This window comes from Rattus norvegicus, chromosome 9 (assembly GCF_021556685.1).
Source record: "Rattus norvegicus strain SHRSP/BbbUtx chromosome 9, alternate assembly SHRSP_T2T, whole genome shotgun sequence".
Taxonomy (NCBI): Eukaryota; Metazoa; Chordata; class Mammalia; order Rodentia; family Muridae; genus Rattus; species Rattus norvegicus.
In genome coordinates, this window is record NC_141542.1 from 78,941,043 (window position 1) to 78,960,368 (window position 19,326).

Consider the following 19,326-nt stretch of genomic DNA (forward strand, 5'->3'; position numbering starts at 1 on the left):
CCTGTATAGAGTTAATTAATATGAGAATGGATGGCTACCTTCTTTCCAAAGTCTGATCACTGCTCATTGCTGTTCCTTCCTACTCCGTGTAATCTTGATTATTCTGCAGCTCCCGTTCTCTGCTGCCCAAAGCGGTAGGGTGATTTGATTTTCTCATACTTATCTCAGTAAAGAGTGATCACATAGGGTGTCAACCAAAAGGCTTATTTGTTTAATTAGGGTTCCTTCTGCTCTTAATATGCCTGCCCAACTCCCATTACGTTAATGCAAATTACCCAACAGCACTGGAGGAGAATACACCACTTTATCTCATTCTGGGATAATGAGGTTTAGATTTGTTAACAGATCAGGACGAAAGTCCAGTGGTTTAACTTTTGAAGCAATTGATATGCTAAAAGGAACCTGTACAGGCACTCAAATGGAAGGTACACAATCATAAATAAATGTCATTAGCATTTAAGATGAAATATAATCATTAAAGAGGCTAGATTAATAAAATGCAGACGATTTTTTGATGGACTTATTTGCATACTCACATTAAGTAACTAATAAAGCACACTAAACAGTTTTATCTGTATATACAAACACTCGGAATTTCCTAGTGGGGATGCATTTGCCTAATAGGCCTTGCCCCAAGTCCAGCACAATGTCATGTCCTTGTAAGATGTTTACTTAACACAATTAGGTAATGACATGTTGAGATTTAATAGTTTGCCTAGGGTAGGGTAGAATCAGATCTTTGATTAGCACCTTTTATCTGAAACGTTCGATGTAATTTACTAACGTCCACCTTCCACCCGCATGGGCAATGAGAGTGGCGAGTGGTTTTCCTTGGAGGTGACTGCAGCACGAAGCAGTACCCAGAGCCACAGCTCAACCCAGTACCGATACTGACTCTCTCCATCACTATCATTGTGTTGGCCTCCAAAAGGTCCTGGACACCCGCCATTTATTTACTCTTGCCATCTATTGGATTTCTGATTGGATTGGATGTCTTCAGGTGACATCAAAATAGTAATTTTATAGCATGAGCCAGCTCATAATTAAGGGGAAAGGCTCAAATCTTGAGCACAGTAACTATAACTGTTTTGCTCATAAAACAAGAAAGAAGACTTCCCAGAGCAATTAAAAACAGATAAGAGATACATTACTTAAATTGGAAAATAGATAGGAGGTATATAAACACTATTGGGCTCTAATAGCCACCAAGGCTTTGGACACGATCCAATTTGTTTCTCAAACTATTGGCTATTTTCAACCTCAGCTTCAACAAGTCTAAAATCTAATTGGTAATCTACCCATGGAAGTCACCAGCTTAGGCTGACTTTCCTAATTATGTTTGATGTAATACCAGGAATCCCATGACATCTGGAATGTGTCCTCCCTCCCTATCCTCACCGTCCCACTAGTCAATTCCACTGATATGTGAAAAGTACTGCCTCGCCCTTCTGTGTGTTCTAATCCATTGCCCCTCCCCTCACTGCAGTTTGATTGATTGTCCTGAACTACATTGACTTGCTTCCTCCTTTCTTCATTTCAGTCCATCCTATCACAACTACCATCAGCAGACACTTAATAAACACCTCTATATTGAAATGTAATATAACATGGTAGAAAAAGGAGATCTTCGGAAATTCTAGTTGGAAACAAATCTCAACTCTGCTTGTAAGTGCTTGTTAAGGATTCTATCTGAGTGTGAAATGTGCCTATAATGATGTTCTGAAGGCTGTGGACCCTTTACAAGGTAGGACTTTGCTGGAAGAACAGGGTCGCTAGGGGAGACCTTTGCATGCAATGCTTCCTACTGGTCCAGGCCCACTGTGATGGAGGGGCACACACACTGCCACAATCCATGCCACAATGGACTGAAATCTTTCTGAAGGCATAGTACAGAGTAAATCTTTCCTTGTTTAAATTACTTTACTTGCATATTTTTCATAACACAAAGAGTAACTTCAACCTTGACTCAACCACTGTGTGTTATTAGCCTCTCCTGTGAAGTCATAATGGTATTTACCTAACAGAGTTGTAGAATAAATGAGATTATATATGAAAAAGGAATTTACACTACTGTGTTCTTAAAATAAAATCTATAAGTCATATTTTGCCGTGAATATTGCTGTCTTAAGGTCTGGCAGCATTGCAGAATTGCCTATCAAGCCTATTCAAATGTTGTACTCCTAATTTCATTTTTGGAAATTTGAATTTATTACATTTCATCCAGTACTCTGGGACCTCTGGTGCGATGCAGTGGGATCCCAAGGTCTTCATTTGAAAATGAATGAGTCATATAAGGCTTACTCTTTAACTGACACCCAGTGCCCTCTATCTTCTTGACCAAATTTGTGGATTGTCACATTTTACTTTACTTTCTATAATCTCTACACTCTAACCAGATTCATTCACTCTGCAGAGAGCTTGGAAGAAGCCCTGGATGGCACCTTTCTTTAAGAAGCTCTTATTCTGCTTCCCCTGATTCTGCTCTTACAGTCTCCCTCTAGTCCCCTTTATGAATCTCCATTTCTTGAGCCTGCATTTCTCTCCCATCAAGATTCCTCCTCAGAGTCAGAGTTTTTCTCCTTCAGTTCTTTGCTTCTCTTGGCTCAGTTTTGTATTTCAGCTTCCCACATCTGCTTTAGGTTCACAATGGGGATGGATTCCTTTATGTGAACGACCCGCCCCATCACAGTGCTTTTCGTTCTGTTTTCCTTTCATAAGCATTTGCTGGTTGACTTGCCAGCTTGTGTATTGGGCTAATTGAAGTAGACTTATTCAGGTATTGCTGTGTTGTGCCCTTTAGTCATCCTGGATAATAATATGGGAAATAATGAAAACAGGGATTCTGGAATGACAAAGTGAGGAAACTGTACTGGGAATTATCTTTATTTTCTTTAATTTCTCTTTGAAGAAAAGGTTGAAAGAGGAGTTAACTGGCAAGAGTAACTGGCTGTTCTCCATTTCCACTGAGGACGGTGGTAGAAATAAATGAGTCGAAATTGCTTTGGGTGAAAACAAGGTTACATATGACAAAGAGGATGGTTGTTACGCACTGGATGAGGTTTCCGAACAGGTCATAGGACTGGTATCCCCCAAGTCTGCAAGGCAATAAGGAAAGATATCCATCTAAAATGTGAGAAAAATATCCATCAGTTCATTACTGGAATGTCTATTAAATACTACTCTAGGGAAACCCAGAAAAAAAAAATACATGATCGCTACACTTAAACTCATGATCTAATTAAGATGACCTATAAACAGGAAATTATTAGCAGTGAAGTAGGATTTAGAATTCAGAGCTAAATTTTGAGGTTAGAGCCATAGTTTGTTCCATATTCCAAAGTATACCCTTGAGTCCCTCCCTACTTCTGCGTTATTCCAGGTCAGATGTTAACAAAAGCATTTTCGGTATTCCCTCACAAAATAAGCTGCTAAGTAGAGTACACTGATCTCCAAGACCTTCTGGAATAATCTAGCCAATGTTACTGAGAGAGACTTTGCTAAGTGCACAGCAAGCACACTGTGGAGTGTTTAAAACCTGTCCTTCATTGTTGTGGTAACCAGTTCTTTCATTAATTCAGAAAATACTGGGTTGTCTGATAAATGTAATTCTAGGATCTTGGTTGGCTACGGTGTGTCACTGTTCTCTTCCAAAGCCCAGAGTCTGCCATCTTTCTTCAAAGTGTTCGGGGCAAGGAGAGTCTGGTATTAAAAAGCTGTGCTATCTACCGAGCCCTTTTCAGAATCTCTGAGTTCTGCACTTCTTATACACCTGCAGCACACCTGGTGAGCGCACCAAGATGGCGCACGTCCTGGTGTCCAACCGCAGGCATTCCCACTGCCCGCGAGATGCACTCCTTTACCCGTCTGCATCAGCTGTATTAAACACCGGATGGCCATTAGCCAAAGTGATCAGCAGAGTGACAGATCTGTGGGCCAAAAGAGAGAAGGGTTAGTGGGGGAAACACCTAACTTTACAGGGCGAAATGAGCAGGGACCAAGCAAAGTCACCTCCTACATCAATTAACATTTAAATTGCCAAAATTGAGGGGATTGATTCTCACTGTGTCCTTTGGTCTAAATAATGATAAGCAACTTACCTCAGTTTTTAGGATTAAAGATTCCTCATCTAGGAAATTTTTCATTTTAAGCAAAGCCAGGAAGTGGATCCCTTTAATCTTCAATTCCATACAGTCTTCCCTCTCTCACCTTCGTTTTCTACATTGGGCTAATATGCTACTCTAGTGGCATAAAAATCCCTTGAAAAATAAAGGTATAAAACCCAAATCTCATTTTAAATATTATGCTTATAATCTTAAATTCTTAATTGCAAATAAAAATATAAATCTAGAAAAGTAAATGTTACAAAAGAAAACTTGAAAGTACTCTGTCTCTAATGTTAGCATTTTTTTCCTGTTCTTAACCTTGGCTGTTATCTATTCTACTAAGACTGTCCTTACACCAAAACATCCACATAGCTCTGGAAATCAAAGAAGAAATGTCTCCGTAGAGATTGTCTCAGCCAGCACTCCCTGACCCACGGAAGAATCCTCACAGACATACAGTTCAGAACTCAGGAAAAAGAGAGCTGAAAGGTCTGTTGGCCAGATAATGGTTGCAACTTTGATTGCAGACAGATTCACCAGTGAACAGTAAAAACCCTAATTCTGGAGCTTTTAGTGTTAGTTCCTCCCATTGATAGGTTTCTGCTCCCCCAGGGACTATAATTTTCCACTTTAAATTTGAACTCTAGTCAATGGATAGTAAAGAAAAAAAATCAATATCATAGATTTGTCCTGCTTTCCTTGTGCCTCCTAGAATTTTCAGAGTGTTGGAAGGGGTGGTTTTTATGATGAAAACAGACTGTAAAGCAGAAAGGGTGGCTTTGACCAGTGTCCTGGAACTTTGACCCACACTTTCCAGCTACTCCAGACCATCAATGTCATTTTGCTGCCCCCGTCTCTGCAAATCTTCATTTTCCTCATTCTTTGGAAGGGTTACATATGCAGTGGTATGACTGTTGTTCCACTTCTGGACAAGACCTTTAACAAGCTAGTTGTTACCAAAACATTTTTCCTCTGCATTTTGCTTTCTACTTAATTTTGATTTGTTTTTGATTATAGTTTAGTTTTTTATAATTTAGCATTGGCAGGGGACAGTGAGATAGGAGGAAAGGCCCACAAAAATCCACAAAACATAATAATCATCATCATCATCCATCATCATCATCATCATCATCATCATCATCATCATCATTATTATACATTTATGAGATACTTCTTAGATTGTGGAAAATATATAAAGGCACCAAAAACTTATTCCAAGCAGTTCCAACATGGGAACACAGTAAGCTGTCCTCACTTTAGAGGCTGATCGTGCCACCTGCCCTGGAGGTGCTGCCCTATGTTCAGTCCATCTTCCCAGTGACAACAAGCTTCCTGCAAAATCATCGGCTGGGCTTGGTCACCTCAGACTTTTGTTGGATACAGTCTAGATTCTCTTGGAATTTTCCTCTTGACTTTTAAATTGCTAACAGACAGGAACAAAACTCTCTTAGACAGCTTTACACTTTCTCATTAGCTCTGCCTTCTGGGTACCTTGCCGTGGGTGGAACCCTGCTGTCCCATTCCCGTATTCCTGATCTTCTGAACTCAGCACAGAGATTGATCCTCAGTGGTCTCATCTCTACTCATGCTCAGCTTGACTGGAGTGGATCTTATATCCAGTGTCTGGGAGTTCAACTACAGAAATAAATCATGCTAAGCACCTCTCTGCTGTCTTTACTCTGGGATCCACCAGCTTAGCACACTCCCTTCCATGGAGAACAACAGTCCTTGAACCGCGTCTTGTTAGACTAGAATATAAGATCTTGGTTAATTCCAACCAGTTACCTCAAAACCCATGTGTCCAGAGGTACAGGACCTTTTCCTTGAAGTTGATGTGTCCTACCAGATGTTTAGATGCTCTTCTGCCCTTTACACTCCTTACGACCATAGTCTGCCTGTAGCTGACAGAACAATCCTGAAAGAGAGGTTCTAGGCTGCCGGACTGACATCTCTCTCCATGCTATTATGTGCCCTGCTTGTGACTTCCATCCAATCCCCTTCACAGTGAGCTCATATAGTGTGAGGCATGTCCAGCACCAAGTATGATGCCCTTTTCACAGTATACACTCAGAGTTCACAGGAAATGGGTAGAATCACTCATTTCTGAGAAGCCCTATATCTAACAGTATCTACTTACAGATCCTTTCATTTGCTGATATGACATATAGATGACATTTTATTTTTTTACCTAAAACTTTTGAAAACTCGAATATTAGTGCCAAAGAAAGAAGTCAGCCCAGGAAGCACTATATACCTTTGACAGCAGGATCTCTTTTAATTTTAGAAGTATGGGTTAAAATGTGTTTCTATAACTCCGTTCCTTGGTTTTGCATTTCAAGTGTTAAGTTTTAAATCTATCTGTCAGTTATGTATTATTCCATAAGAGCCGTACCAACATAGAGAGATAGTGGTAGGTTATGGGATGTGATGGAAATTCTAATAGACTGTTTAACAATAATATGGCAGGCAGGTTCCATTTTAATCAGCATTGTCATTAACGACTATCAATAGCAAAGATAAGATGTTCTTGTCTTTTCGAATTATGATTTATTGCTGGTACAGCAGCCACTCTGAAGTATATTTATTTTACAATATAGACATTGATTAAATGCATGTGGCATCTCAAATACAGTTGACATTTTAAGTCAAAATTATTACAGACACATAAACCATTCATTTAAGCTGTTGCTGTAACAATGTGTAGTTAACAGAACAAAATCTGACTGTGCCAATGTTCCCGCCAGTTGCTTCTGTTGACTACTGCGTACAGACCACGGGCAAGTAGCTTCCTTCAGACAGTCAGACCATGGCACTCTTTCTTGTGGACAGGCTCTAAAAAGAAAAGTAGTCCCTTAAACACCTAAATACTCTAGGTCTCTCAAAAATACATCTCTTCCTAGGATAAAAATTCTTTTAATTGTTTTGGTTCTCACCCATAGTTCTCCCTCTGTTCTCTGGAAATCTTGCCTCTTAGGCTGCCAGTCTGCTCAGTGAGGTTTTGAATAATTGATACCAGCTGTAGCTGATGCGTTAATGTAGTTTAGGGATGATGGCTTTGTAATTTATATTGCTGCTTGTTGCCAATATAACAGGGACTTACACAACACAGAGTATTTGAGTACTGATGTTGGTGTTTTTACAAGACTGAAGCCAATAGTAATTGGTTCTAGGAGCATCCTTCTAGACCATACCCATGACTTATTTGGTCTCATTTCTCACTTATTTTAATTTAACCTCAGTATTTAAATCTCTAAAACATTCTATTATAAAACAACTTTAGATATAGAAAAAAGGTTACAAAAATGGCACAAAGAATTTTTTTAGACGCCTGGTTTCTAATGAGAGAGAAGGAAAGGGCGTGTGGATTGCAGTGGGTGAGAAGGTAAGGAGGATCTGGAGTAGTAGAAACATAATCAGAATATACTGTATAAAAGAAAATGGATTTCCAATTTTAAAAATGGCATAAGGAACTACATCATCTCCTTCACTCAGATTCTTTAGAAATTAGCATGTCTATAGATAAGCTCTGGTATGCAGCCGGGGAGGGGGCAGGGGGCAGGGGGCAGGGAGTGTTTCCTCCCCTCCCCTCTCCCTCCTCCTCTCCCTTTCTCTCTTCTTCTCTCTTCTCCCATCCTTTCCCATCCTCTCCTCTCTCCACTCTAATACACACACACACACACACACACACACACACACACACACATATATATTCCTCCATCCCTCCTTTCTTCATGACTTCAGAGAAGTTGCAAATATGTAACCCTTTGCTGGACTTCGAAGCCAAGGTTACATCACTGTGATATTTTATCCCATGCACTAAAGAAGTGAGGAGAACCTAAATTCTACCTTAAGCCAGCAAAATTAGATATTACAAAAGGAGCAAGGTGTTGGCTTTAGTCAGGTATAATTCCAATGGGAAAGTAGGGCGTGTTGTTCTCTTAGTTTTGTAGGCCCATATGATCACTATTTAATCTAAAGGCTAAATGAAGTCAGCAGCGACTTTAGATAAACAAGAGTACGCTTCCAAGTATGGGATGAATTTCTCAGACAGTGACTGAAGCTTGAAAACCAGTACCTCTGCAAATAGGTGCAGCCATCTCATCCTTGGGATATGGCCTCATTAACCACTGAGTTTAGTGTAATGTGCTTGCGTGTGATGGTGAATGGGAAAACGTCCTGCTTATTAATATCATCATTATTAAAATTATACCGCAGATGCCTCCTTGGAAATCTAATATCTTTCACTCAGACATTTTTTGCTCCAAATGATTTATTGATAAAGCTGGAGAGAGGGCTGGGAAGCCATATGGGTCTCTTATTACCTGAGGCCTCTTCTTCTCAGTTCCCGTTCCTTTGAAAGCAAAAGTGTGCAGAGACAAATGCACTGAGCCGGTTACTGCGGAATTAAGTTCATCCAAGACATCTGTAATTTGCCTGATCAGAAAAAGAGCCGCAGGAAAATAGTCTTTGTTTACATCTGTTAGGTATTCCGAGTACCTCATGTTAGCAGGAAATACATCAGGGTGCCTTGTGTTAGAGGGGGGCATGTCAGGTCATGCTCTGTTTTGAAAAGAAGATGAAATGAAGTAATTCAGGGTAGGTGTAGCTGGTGGTGGTGTGGGGACAGAAATCTGTTGAGGATCAGCTCTTAAATAAATCTCTAAATTGACCAAAGATTCATTCCAGCTTTTAAAGAAAATAGTGAATGGGGTGATCATGCATGTATCATATGCTGGTCCCTAAATTATGTGAGCACAAATTGATTTTTCTCATTTTACCAACCCTGGATAGTTCAATTCCAGATGAGACAAAATTCTCGAACCATCTGAATTCTTCTCTCCCAAAGTATCAAGGTTTAATTAGTCACAGCATATGAAATGGGCTCTGCTCTGGGAAGTTGATATGTCCTTGAATGTCTAAGCCCCAAATACCCTCCAAATTAAGGATGGTACAACTTTATAAGGCACTTTTAAATCTTTTATCTGAAAGGAGGTGCACGTGTGGTGGTGGTGGTGGTGGTGGTGTGTGTGTGAGTGTGTGTGTGTGAGTGTGTGTGTGTGTGTGTGTCTGTGTATGTGTGTCTGTGTATGTCTGTGTATGGTGTCTGATGTATGCATATATGCATTGTATGTATTTATAAGCATGCACATGTGTGTGTATGAATGTGGTATATGTATGTGCATGTACACATGTGTATGTGTTTATATGTGTGGTGTATGTGTGCCTATGTGTTTGTGTATATGAATATGTGTATATGCTTACACACTCACATTTATATACATATTCATACATAGACATATTTTAAAAAGGAATTTATTTTTGTATTGACAGGATCTATAGCTAAAGAGTTTAGAGCAATTCTCTGCTTGAAGCATCTGTCGGGACAGTGACATCCTCTCTCAGACAAGAAGAAAGTGCACATTTGGGTTCCTTTACTCCCTTCATTAATATCCACACAGTGAGCTCTGAGAGATATCATCTCTGTCATGAGGAAGGGGATGTAAGCAACTACAGAAGGAATAATGAGACAGTTCATCTTAAATCATTCATATACCACATGCCTTCTCCTCAGGTCAAGCCCTCATTTACTTATGGGTACAGCCATGAAATCACATAGCAAGTTACTTAGTAGGGATGCTAACTTTTCTAGATTTGTTACCTTTCTTCATCTTTGATAAACTCACCAAATGAAAGCCAAATGTTTAGGTACTTTTGTTGACCTGGACTTTGCTGGATATTTCCAAGGCTAAGATTTGTTTGTTAGTTCATTTTTATCTTTACCAACAACTATTACAATACGGGCCAATGCAGTCTCCTTTCTGGGTAACTTGGGTTTCCTTCCCTAGGATGATGCTACATGAGTCCTTTATTAGGTTAATTAGAGCCAGGCTGTGGTGTCAAATCTGGACGTTAGGTTTTGCTATATTGTGTTTCATGTTACTGACTGAAAAAAAAAAACCGTTTGGAACTTACAGATATGCACAATAAATTATTCTATTAAATGTAACATTTCTATACACTTAAAAATCTTTAACATGCGAGTACCTGAAATAAACAGTCACCATACTGCCAAGTACGGTAGAAGCTGCCCATAATCCTAGCCCTCAGAAGATGGATGCAGGAAGATTTTGAGTATGAAGCCAGCCTGAGCTACACAGCAAGCTCTAGTATAGCCTGAGCTACACAGCAAGCTCTAGTATAGCCTGAGCCACACTACCTCAATGAACAAAGTATTCGGCATATATCTCAATGAAAGAGCACTTGCCTACCATATGAAGACTGGTTATGACACCCCCAATCACCAAAGAAGTGGTTATATAAAATACGTAGAATTTGCCTGTATAATTTTAATGTTATAGACAAATAGTTTAGACTTAGTCTTCTAGAATACTTGGGGTTTTTTATTAATTAATTAACTTATTTATTCACTTTACATCCAAATCACAGCACCCCCATCCTTCCTCTCCTTCTAGTCCCACCCTTATAAATTCCCCCTGCCATTACTTACTTCCCTTCTGCTCAGAGAAAGGGAAGCCCTGCTTTGGTACCACCTCACGCTGGAACACCCAGTCACAGTAGGCCTAAGTTAGGGGGAGGGAATCCAATGGCAGGGAACCAAGTCAGAGACTGCCTCCACTCTAGTTGTTAGGGGACCCATGTGAAGACTAAGCTGCACACCTGCTACACATGTGCAGGAGGTAGAGCACCTGCTTTTATTTTTAACTACTGCTTAAAACACGAGTGTCTTATTTGATAACAATTAGTATTAAGAAATTACTGGCAATTGCCCTTATTTTTGTAAGTTGAGCAGTTAGAAGTCTAAGAACAATTGTACTTTAATGTAGCAGATTTTCTTTTTAAATTAATAATATCCATCAGACACTGGTTGAACATGCCTTTAATCCCAGCATTTGAGAGGCAGAGGCAGGTGGATCTCCAAGTTCTAGGCCAGCCTGGTCTACAGAGTGAGTTCCAGGAGAGCCAGAGCTACACAGAGAAACACTGTCTTAGAAAACCAAAGAAGAAAAACAAAACAAACAAAAAACAAAACAACAACAACAAACAAAGCAAACAAACAAAAAACAAAACAAACAACAGTAAGACTATAAGCAAAATGGCTTCATTTCCATTTTGCAGCTTCCTCCTTCTTGCCTGTAATCATCTTCTGTGTCCTGCCATCTGGGCTCTCAAATTATTCCACTCAGCTTTCTGCCTGCGGCTTCTGGTTCTTTATCCAGTTATACCCTGGACCTCTTACCAGATTTCTTTTCTTCCCTGACCTTTCTCTGCCTCCTGGAAACTCACGTGTAAGCCAGAGTCCTTGTGCAATCTTTCAGTCCTTGCTTATGACCTTCTCAAAGCGATTCTCCCAAATGCCCATGGGTACCCCAATCTCAGTTGTGGTGTTATAGAATTAACTGCTTGTTGATTATTGTGAAGGATCCGGGTAATCAATAGCCTGATGTGTCCACTTTTCCCTCTAGTAGAAGCCAGTGGCTACCAAGGTCTATGAATTTTATATATATATATATTTTTTTTAAGAATAAAAATTTTATTTTTCCATCTTCACTGAACTTACTTTAGGTTTTCTTTATTTTTCCCAAATTAAAGCAGAGACCTTCTGAGTAATCTTGATTTGTCTCTTCACCGATAATAATGCTACTGTTTGATTTCTCTAATAATCAGTCTTCTTTTCTGACAATTTTCTTTTGCAAACTTTTCAGTGTCCTTACAAGTTTAGATGTCTGACATGTCATTCTGTTTTTCGTGTTTATTTTGTCCAGCAACCATAGATAAGAATGTACTATGTAAACACTAGGTCAGTTGGAGTTTATTGGATTTTTTTTTCAATACCTTACAAGTAAAATACTTTTTTCCCAGCCTTCAACCTTTCTGTTTCCCTAGCCACTTAGGAATGGTAGCTAATGCTGAATCCCAAACCCCTTATTTGGGAAGCCTTACTGGCAACTCTCTCTGTTCAGATTTAATGCTGGTAAGATAGGCAACTGATATAATTTCATGATATTTAATAGTTACACATCCTGTATTGGGACAAAAGCTTGTCTGGTCCCACACTGAAGCTAGAGAGAGAGAGTTGTTTAATCCCATAGACCATTATTTTAATTTACTTACAATTAGAAGGGGAGATAAACACAAACACATGATCTCATCTTAGTCCCCATTGCCTGTGTCACTTAATGTGAGAACTCACATTCTAGTATAGAAGCTCTAAATCTGAGGAACAGGACCGTGAACATTGCCTAATTTGTTGATTTGCATGTGAAGTGTGTCATTCCCAGTGGGCGGTGAAAGTAACTTGGCATGTCACTGCGCAGCCCTGGGGGATAACTGGTGTCAGTTCCTGCTGCTGTAACAAAATGGATTTGGCCCTTATTATAGCTTCTATTTGAAAATTATGATTAAAAACTGTATGTTAGAGATATGAGTATTTGTAGAGAAGCAGGAAGCCGTGACACCACGTCTTAATAACATTTTATATTCTACCAATATACTTAACCACAACTTCCACAACTGCATAAGCAAAAGCAAACAAAAATCATATTCCATTAGAGGCACAATTTGACAATTGAATTTTAGGGGTGAACTCCTGGCATCCATTGAAAGGATTGCCTCCAACCCCAGGGACACAGTTAATCTTTTTAGGTCACTGTTGTGTAGGAAGCTAAGGAAGCTACAAGCGAATCAGACAAGCTGAATCCAATCCCTGCTCCTGGGAGCTTCAGGGATGGTGCTCTCCTGCAGTGGTCCTGTCGTGGCCACGTTTTATTCACTTGAGAAGAAACAAAGGATCTTATCTTGCTAAAGCAAATTGAAAAGAAATTACAAACAATCTTAGTAGGCTGGGGCCTGGCATAATTAAATCATGCTGCATTCAGTCTTGTATTTTAATAATTCCCTAACGTCTGGCCAAATCTATGCAGAGGAATATTAAATACCCTAATGTTGAGAATATTTACTGGAACAACCACCTGGTTTTGAAATGGGCTCTTCATTAGGGAAAATAATTAATACATTCTTGTACAGTAGTAAATACTTAGTCAGATAACTATCATGTAGGATGACACAATAAAAATCAATATTAATCAGAGCCAACAAATGCTTCCAGTGAAGGCCAAAACCCTTCCAGCCCTAGGTGTTCTCTTCAGTGCCTATTCATTTATTCACGTATTTAGAGTAAAACATTCTTTACTTCTGATGCCAAATAATTCTCTATTTTAAGATCTTTAACTTTGATATCTTTTTCTCATCATCAGAACCTCCTTGTCTCTGTGTCATCATAAGGAGAACGTGAACATTTTTCTGAAGGTCTTCATTCAGTCTATATATTACTGCTAATTTCTTACCTTGGTGGCCCAGAATGAAGTTGAGGGCAACATTTAGCACTTCTCTGATCTAGCCCACATTTCTCACACAACTCAAACATCCATCCCAAAATGTGTGCCTGTGCATTTTATTACTGTACAGTAATAAACTACAGTAGTAATAACTACAGTGCCCCATTGTTTCAGCAAATGAAGGCATACCCACTTCTAATCCTCTGAGAGACTGAAACCCTTTGTAAGTTGCAGGGGTAGTGATGACAGCTAATGCCTTCACATTATAATGTTCACTGCCATATAGGTACCGTTGTGAATTCTTTAAATAAACTTATTTACATGACATTTCCAACCCTATAAAGTAGACATTGTTAATATGCCACTTACTAATTTTGAAACTAAGACATAAAAGGGTTGGCTTGCCTATAAGCAGAGGTTGGACCCCAGCAGTCTGGTCCTTCACACTCCTTCTTGTACCTCTCTGTACACTGCTTGGCTTTCAGCTAGCCGGGCAGGAAAGCTTGGACAACTAAAAGCTTCTCCACTCCTTCAGTTCTTAGTTTATGAAGAGAGAGAGGATAGAACGCTAAGCCACTCATCACCAGGTGGTGTGGAGAATTAATGATACAGTACATAAATAGGACTGAGCTCTAATTGATAGATAATATTAGCTATATTGCCTATTTGTTTTCCAATGAATTTCTGGGTGACTAGTGCAAGTTACATAAAAGAGTAAATTAGTGAGAGTATAACTCAGTGCCAGGAAGCCCACCCAAGGCCCCAGGTCTTCTCTGGAGCTTTGCATTCAGAAAGAGTGAGTTCTAGCATGGCCTTTTTTCTCAGAAACACTTTGATGGGAATTCCCCACACTTACAATTCCCTAGGGGGTCAGAGGAAAAGCAATTATAATAAGAATGGATTAAATGCTTATTATAGCAATTATACTGCTAAATTAGAAAGTCTCAAAAACATATAGCATGATCCATAGAATATTATAAGTTGTCAAAACCTCCAATATTTCCAAGTCATATACCGCAGGAAGCAAGGGGAAAACACCCATTTAATCCTTTGCAGTGCTTCTGCCTGGCTTTCTCTTTATTACATTATGAGATTAAGCTGGTATCATTATCTCTTTTTGTCACCTTAGTCTTCTAAGCCTTAGATGCTGCTAATGTAATGGTAATAACTGCTATAATTTGCACTTTTCAGTTGTATTAGACCTTGATTCTCTTTTCCTAACAACCTTCTATATCCATCACTGATTTTTCTTGTAGATAATAAGCAACTTAATGGTTTTTATGAATGGGTAATGCATTGATATGAACTTATCAGAGCACTAAAATCAACATAAAAAGATCCTTATAGGAATAACAACAGAAATAGCAATGTTAAAGTATCTCAGATATTAAACATCAAATTTGTTTGTCATTTTGAAATAAGCATTGGAAATTTTGCAATATAAATCCAGTCAGTTCACGAGCACTTTTTAAACTTTTACTATCTTTCAAATTCAGGCTTCTGTTTTAAAATAGATAAAATAATAGAAATGCTAATTGCCTGATTTGACATTGTACCCTGTATACATGTCTTGGAATACCACACTACCCCACAAATATGCACAATTATTATTCCTAGATTAAGAAGAAGAGAATCAACATATTTATATAAGCAGTGCCACTCCAGACTTAATATCCCATAGAATGTTGCTCCATCCCCTGTCATTGAAAATTGCCTTAGGTTTTATGACATCAGGTTCTTGAAGGGACTGTTTCACACATATTCTAAAAGGCTTTATTTTCTTTAGCCAGTCAGCCTCTAGAGATCCATTCTGTTAGGAATGTGGAGTATCCCAACGGGCCATGGAATCAGGCAGCTGCCCTTGAGCCTCTTCAGTGTGTTTCTACTACGACCAAACTTGTGCTCTTCTACCTCGTGTAGATCTCTAACCTTCACTGCAGAACCCTACAAAGCTGTGTTGTGTTTCTCCTTCCCCTTCCCTTTGCCTGGCATGTCCTTCATCCACATAATAAATACTTGTTGAGCACCAACTATGCACAAACACTGGGCACCATGATGAATGGGACGTAGTGTTGCCCTCAGAGAACTTAAAATATAGTCATTTGTCAAGACTGCCTCACCTCGTCAGTTATTTTTCTTTCATGAGTCTATGTCTTATACAAAGCAAAGGGAATAAATTAAAATTCTTTGATTTCCAGTGTGCATTGCACCCACCTGGCAGGTACTTGTGGCGTCTTGGGTTGAATGACTGATATGGCTCACCATCAGGGAAGAAGGAGATTGGGCAGTGTTAACCATCTGCCTACGAGGAAGTCACACCTAGGAAGCACATGTGAGACATTACATCATTCCACTAGGGTAGTTTCTGAGCACGGCTTTGAAAAGAGATACACTAGATCATCTCATTGCATTCCACACAGAGCTCTTGAAAGGAAATTCTGGCTATGGTCTGTCTTTGTCCATGAGAGATAGATCAAACAGACTTTCAAATAAATGTTAGGAAGTGACAAGCAGTGAGCTGGAGTACGGACGCAGACCTGAGCGTGCTTTTCATTGGAGCGTATCCTTCCAATCTGAAGAAACAAGTATAAGAAATAACCTTTGGAATGTAAATATTTGTGATTAAAGTCGGATTCAAGGTATCATAATATTTCTAGCCTGGTACTTTTTGATCCAAGCTTCTTGCTCTGATTAACCCAGAAGAGAGCAGCGCACAAGCTAAAGTTCCCCAACCCACGTAATGTTCTCATCATTTGCTGGCACCAAGGAAAGCCCAGGACACATTTCTTTGGAGATATCTTACGGTCCTTCGTTTTCTTTTAAAGGACGATGGTTCCAACTCACAACTGGCCAAGGTTTCTTTGTTTTAAAATAAAGGCATGAAATCCACAAGGAAGTGAGATCAGAGGTGGGACAGCCCTAAAAACTGGACTTACTGGAATTTGAGCTGTACTCTCAAGATAGCTTCAAACATAAATTTGGAGATTAATTTCTAAACTTAATTCATTTGTTGAGCTGTTCAAAGTCAACATAGTTTTACAAAATGAGAAATATTCATGGACAAACCTAGACCAAAGAAGTAATTTCCCTTGATTGTTGCTGTCTCTCTTCCTCTAAGGGGGAGGGGTATTGGGGAGGGATAGGGATGGGGACAGACACCATTGGCAAAGCATGTAGCCTTTTATATCTCCATCCCATGTATATACACATATGTAGATATGTGCACATACATGCTTATCATATACATGCATATAAGCAAATATACACAAATACCTATGTACACACATGTGGACAATGTGCACACATAGTCACACATGCATGAACACATATGTTTTATGCACATATGCTCACACCCATGACTGACAGATAAGATCTCAGTGCTCCTGACATCGTATACCAGTGAGCAGCACCAATTCTCAATTTCTGGGCCACAAACTGACCCAACAGCCTAACCCAAGCTATGATGGAGGATATGATGCCCACTCTGCCAGACTTTTCTGATGTCAGAAAATTCTGTGGTCAAGATAGTCCTGTGAGCTCCCTCTGTCAGCCTCCACCTTGGGCTTTAAAAGTTAGTAGTCACTGCATGTGGCCATTATGCACCCCCCCCCCCAATGTCTATACAGAATAATGTATGTATATGCTGAGACTAACGTCCTCAAGTAAACTTGTAGCTGTAATAATCTGTACTCACACTCTGCCTCTGTCCATCATTTCTGAAGTGAACTTGGAAGCTTACCAAGAGATGTCAATGTGGGTGACTCCCACTGGCTGGGTATCCCTTCCCCAGGCTTCTTCCATGGGCAAAAATAAAAGAAGTAAAGGGGTAAAAGAAGAGGGGATAGAAAAACTGGGAAAAGAGAGGGTGGAAGGAAAAAGAAAAATGTTTGTGCCCCAGAGAATCCAGTTTCTCTCATTCAGCCTCCACCTTTTCCAGTGGTTTCTAACACTACTTAGAGAGCTGAGATGCAAGTCTGTAATCTCAACAACTCAAGAGAGGGAGGAGGTTTTCAAGGCTGAGGATTTAAGGTCTATCTGGGATACAGGGCAAGTTCAGAGCCAACCTGGGCAACTAGAAAGACTTTATCTCAAAATAATAAGAACAAGGAATCAGAGGGAAGGAGAGAGAGGAAGGAAAGAAAAAAGATTGAAGGAAGAAAGAAAGAGGAAGGGAGAGATGAAGCAAAGGGTAGGGAGGCAGCTGGGAGTTAAGTCAGGGTTTGCACACTTACCTAGCATGCAGGAGGCCATGGCTTCATCTGTGTGAGAAAGTGGAGAAAATAGAAAGAAATTCTGGGGCTTTGGGCAGGGGTTAGAAGGCTGGGATTGGTTATCCAGGAGCCCGAAAGTATTGAAGGTGTATTGTGAAAGGGAGATTTAAAACATGACTTTTTTCTGACTTTATTTGCATTATATCTTAAATACAGTAAACAAAGGATGTTTTAGCCATCATTTTACTCCTTTCTGCATTTTTGTGGTTGATATTTTTCTGATTCTCCCTATGACCCACTTGGCACTAGAAAAATGTCACTGCGCACTTCTCGCAGCTGAGGGAACTGAGACTTGGAAAATAGAAGTAACTCCTTTCTTAGCTGTTCAGCACAGCACAATTCTCTTTTAGTTTTTATTTAAAAATATCTGTGTAATGAATAGTAACTAGGCTATTAGTAATGAGTAACAATGAGCTAAAAATGTGGATTGAATTTGTGAAATCAAACAAAACTGTTTATTTCACAGAAGACCTTTGCAGAAGCACATGTTGCAGCAGAAAAAGAGGAGGGGGAGGGGAAGAGAAGGGAGGAGGGGTGGGGATGGAGGAAGGAAGGAGGGGGAAGAAGAGGGGAAGGAGGAGAAGGGGGAGAAGGGGGGAAAAGATTTGTCATTTTGAGCAGGTGACAGAAAACCTAAAGAAGCCACAAGGGGAGTTCTCAATATGGTAGCTATAGGCCATGTGACTTCTCAGCCCCGGGGTTCTGGCTGGTCTCAGTCAAAGCCCTGGAAATAAAAGTGGCGCACGGGAGCCTGAGAGTTCAGCATGAAACAAGAACGTAGAAAATGTCCATTTTCCTGAGTTTACGTTGAAAGTATCGTATCTTAAATGGGGTAAATAAAGCATGTTTTAAAAGTCATTTTTACTCATTTCTTGGTTTCCTAGGGTGTGTGAGAGAGAATTTACAATCAGTGTGTGTTCTGCATAGTCAACTTCACATTTTCAGCCTAGGCTCCTGGTGAAGGGCTCTGATCCCTCCCAGGAAAACAGAGGCAGGCTCATAGCTGGTTCCATCGCCCATCCCTAGCCCTTCAATCTTATCAGACTCCTCCCCTAATCTTTAGCCAAAATGCTTCACAAGTCTAGTCTCCAAATATCCCCTATGCACTGTGAAGACAAAGGAGCACACATTGTCTGTCCACTGTCACTAAACGCCATGGACTGACAGGAGAAGGTGACCAGACCTATTATTGCCTACATGGCGGTGCTATTCTGGTATGTGGAGAGTTCATTAAAGGTTTATTTGGAAGTGAAATTGTACCCTTTTCCTGAAGTTGCAGATACATATTTGTGAGAGAGAATGTCTTTTAAGTGTTCCTAATTGATAGCACGGAGGCAGAGTTACAGATGGTCTTTATTAGGGATTCTTTTTCTTCTGGAAAATGTAGACCTCTTTCCCCTACCCCCTTAGCAACAACGATCGAAGGATGATTGAATGGTCTCTTGTGGAAAAATGTATTTACCTATGTGAAGATCGGTTTCAACTCAGCACATTCCTCTTGTGAGCACATTCTACCGGTGAACTAACCTGTAACCTCTTAGGGTGTTGACATCTCTTCAGCTCGTAACTCGTGTGTGTGTGTGTGTGTGTGTGTGT

The 19,326-nt window shown here is 39.8% G+C and overlaps 1 protein-coding gene and 1 long non-coding RNA gene across 2 annotated transcripts in view; one reads left to right on the top strand and one right to left on the bottom strand.

The window, feature by feature from the left end:
* Positions 1 to 19,326, top strand: part of Pard3b (par-3 family cell polarity regulator beta) — a 1,028,371-nt gene that overhangs the window by 739,942 nt on the left and 269,103 nt on the right.
* Positions 2,879 to 3,926, bottom strand: LOC148003756 (uncharacterized). The gene is made up of 2 exons (XR_015629603.1): positions 3,781 to 3,926; positions 2,879 to 3,095 (listed from the first exon to the last, which is right to left on the bottom strand). It is a non-coding gene; the product is annotated as an uncharacterized LOC148003756 (long non-coding RNA).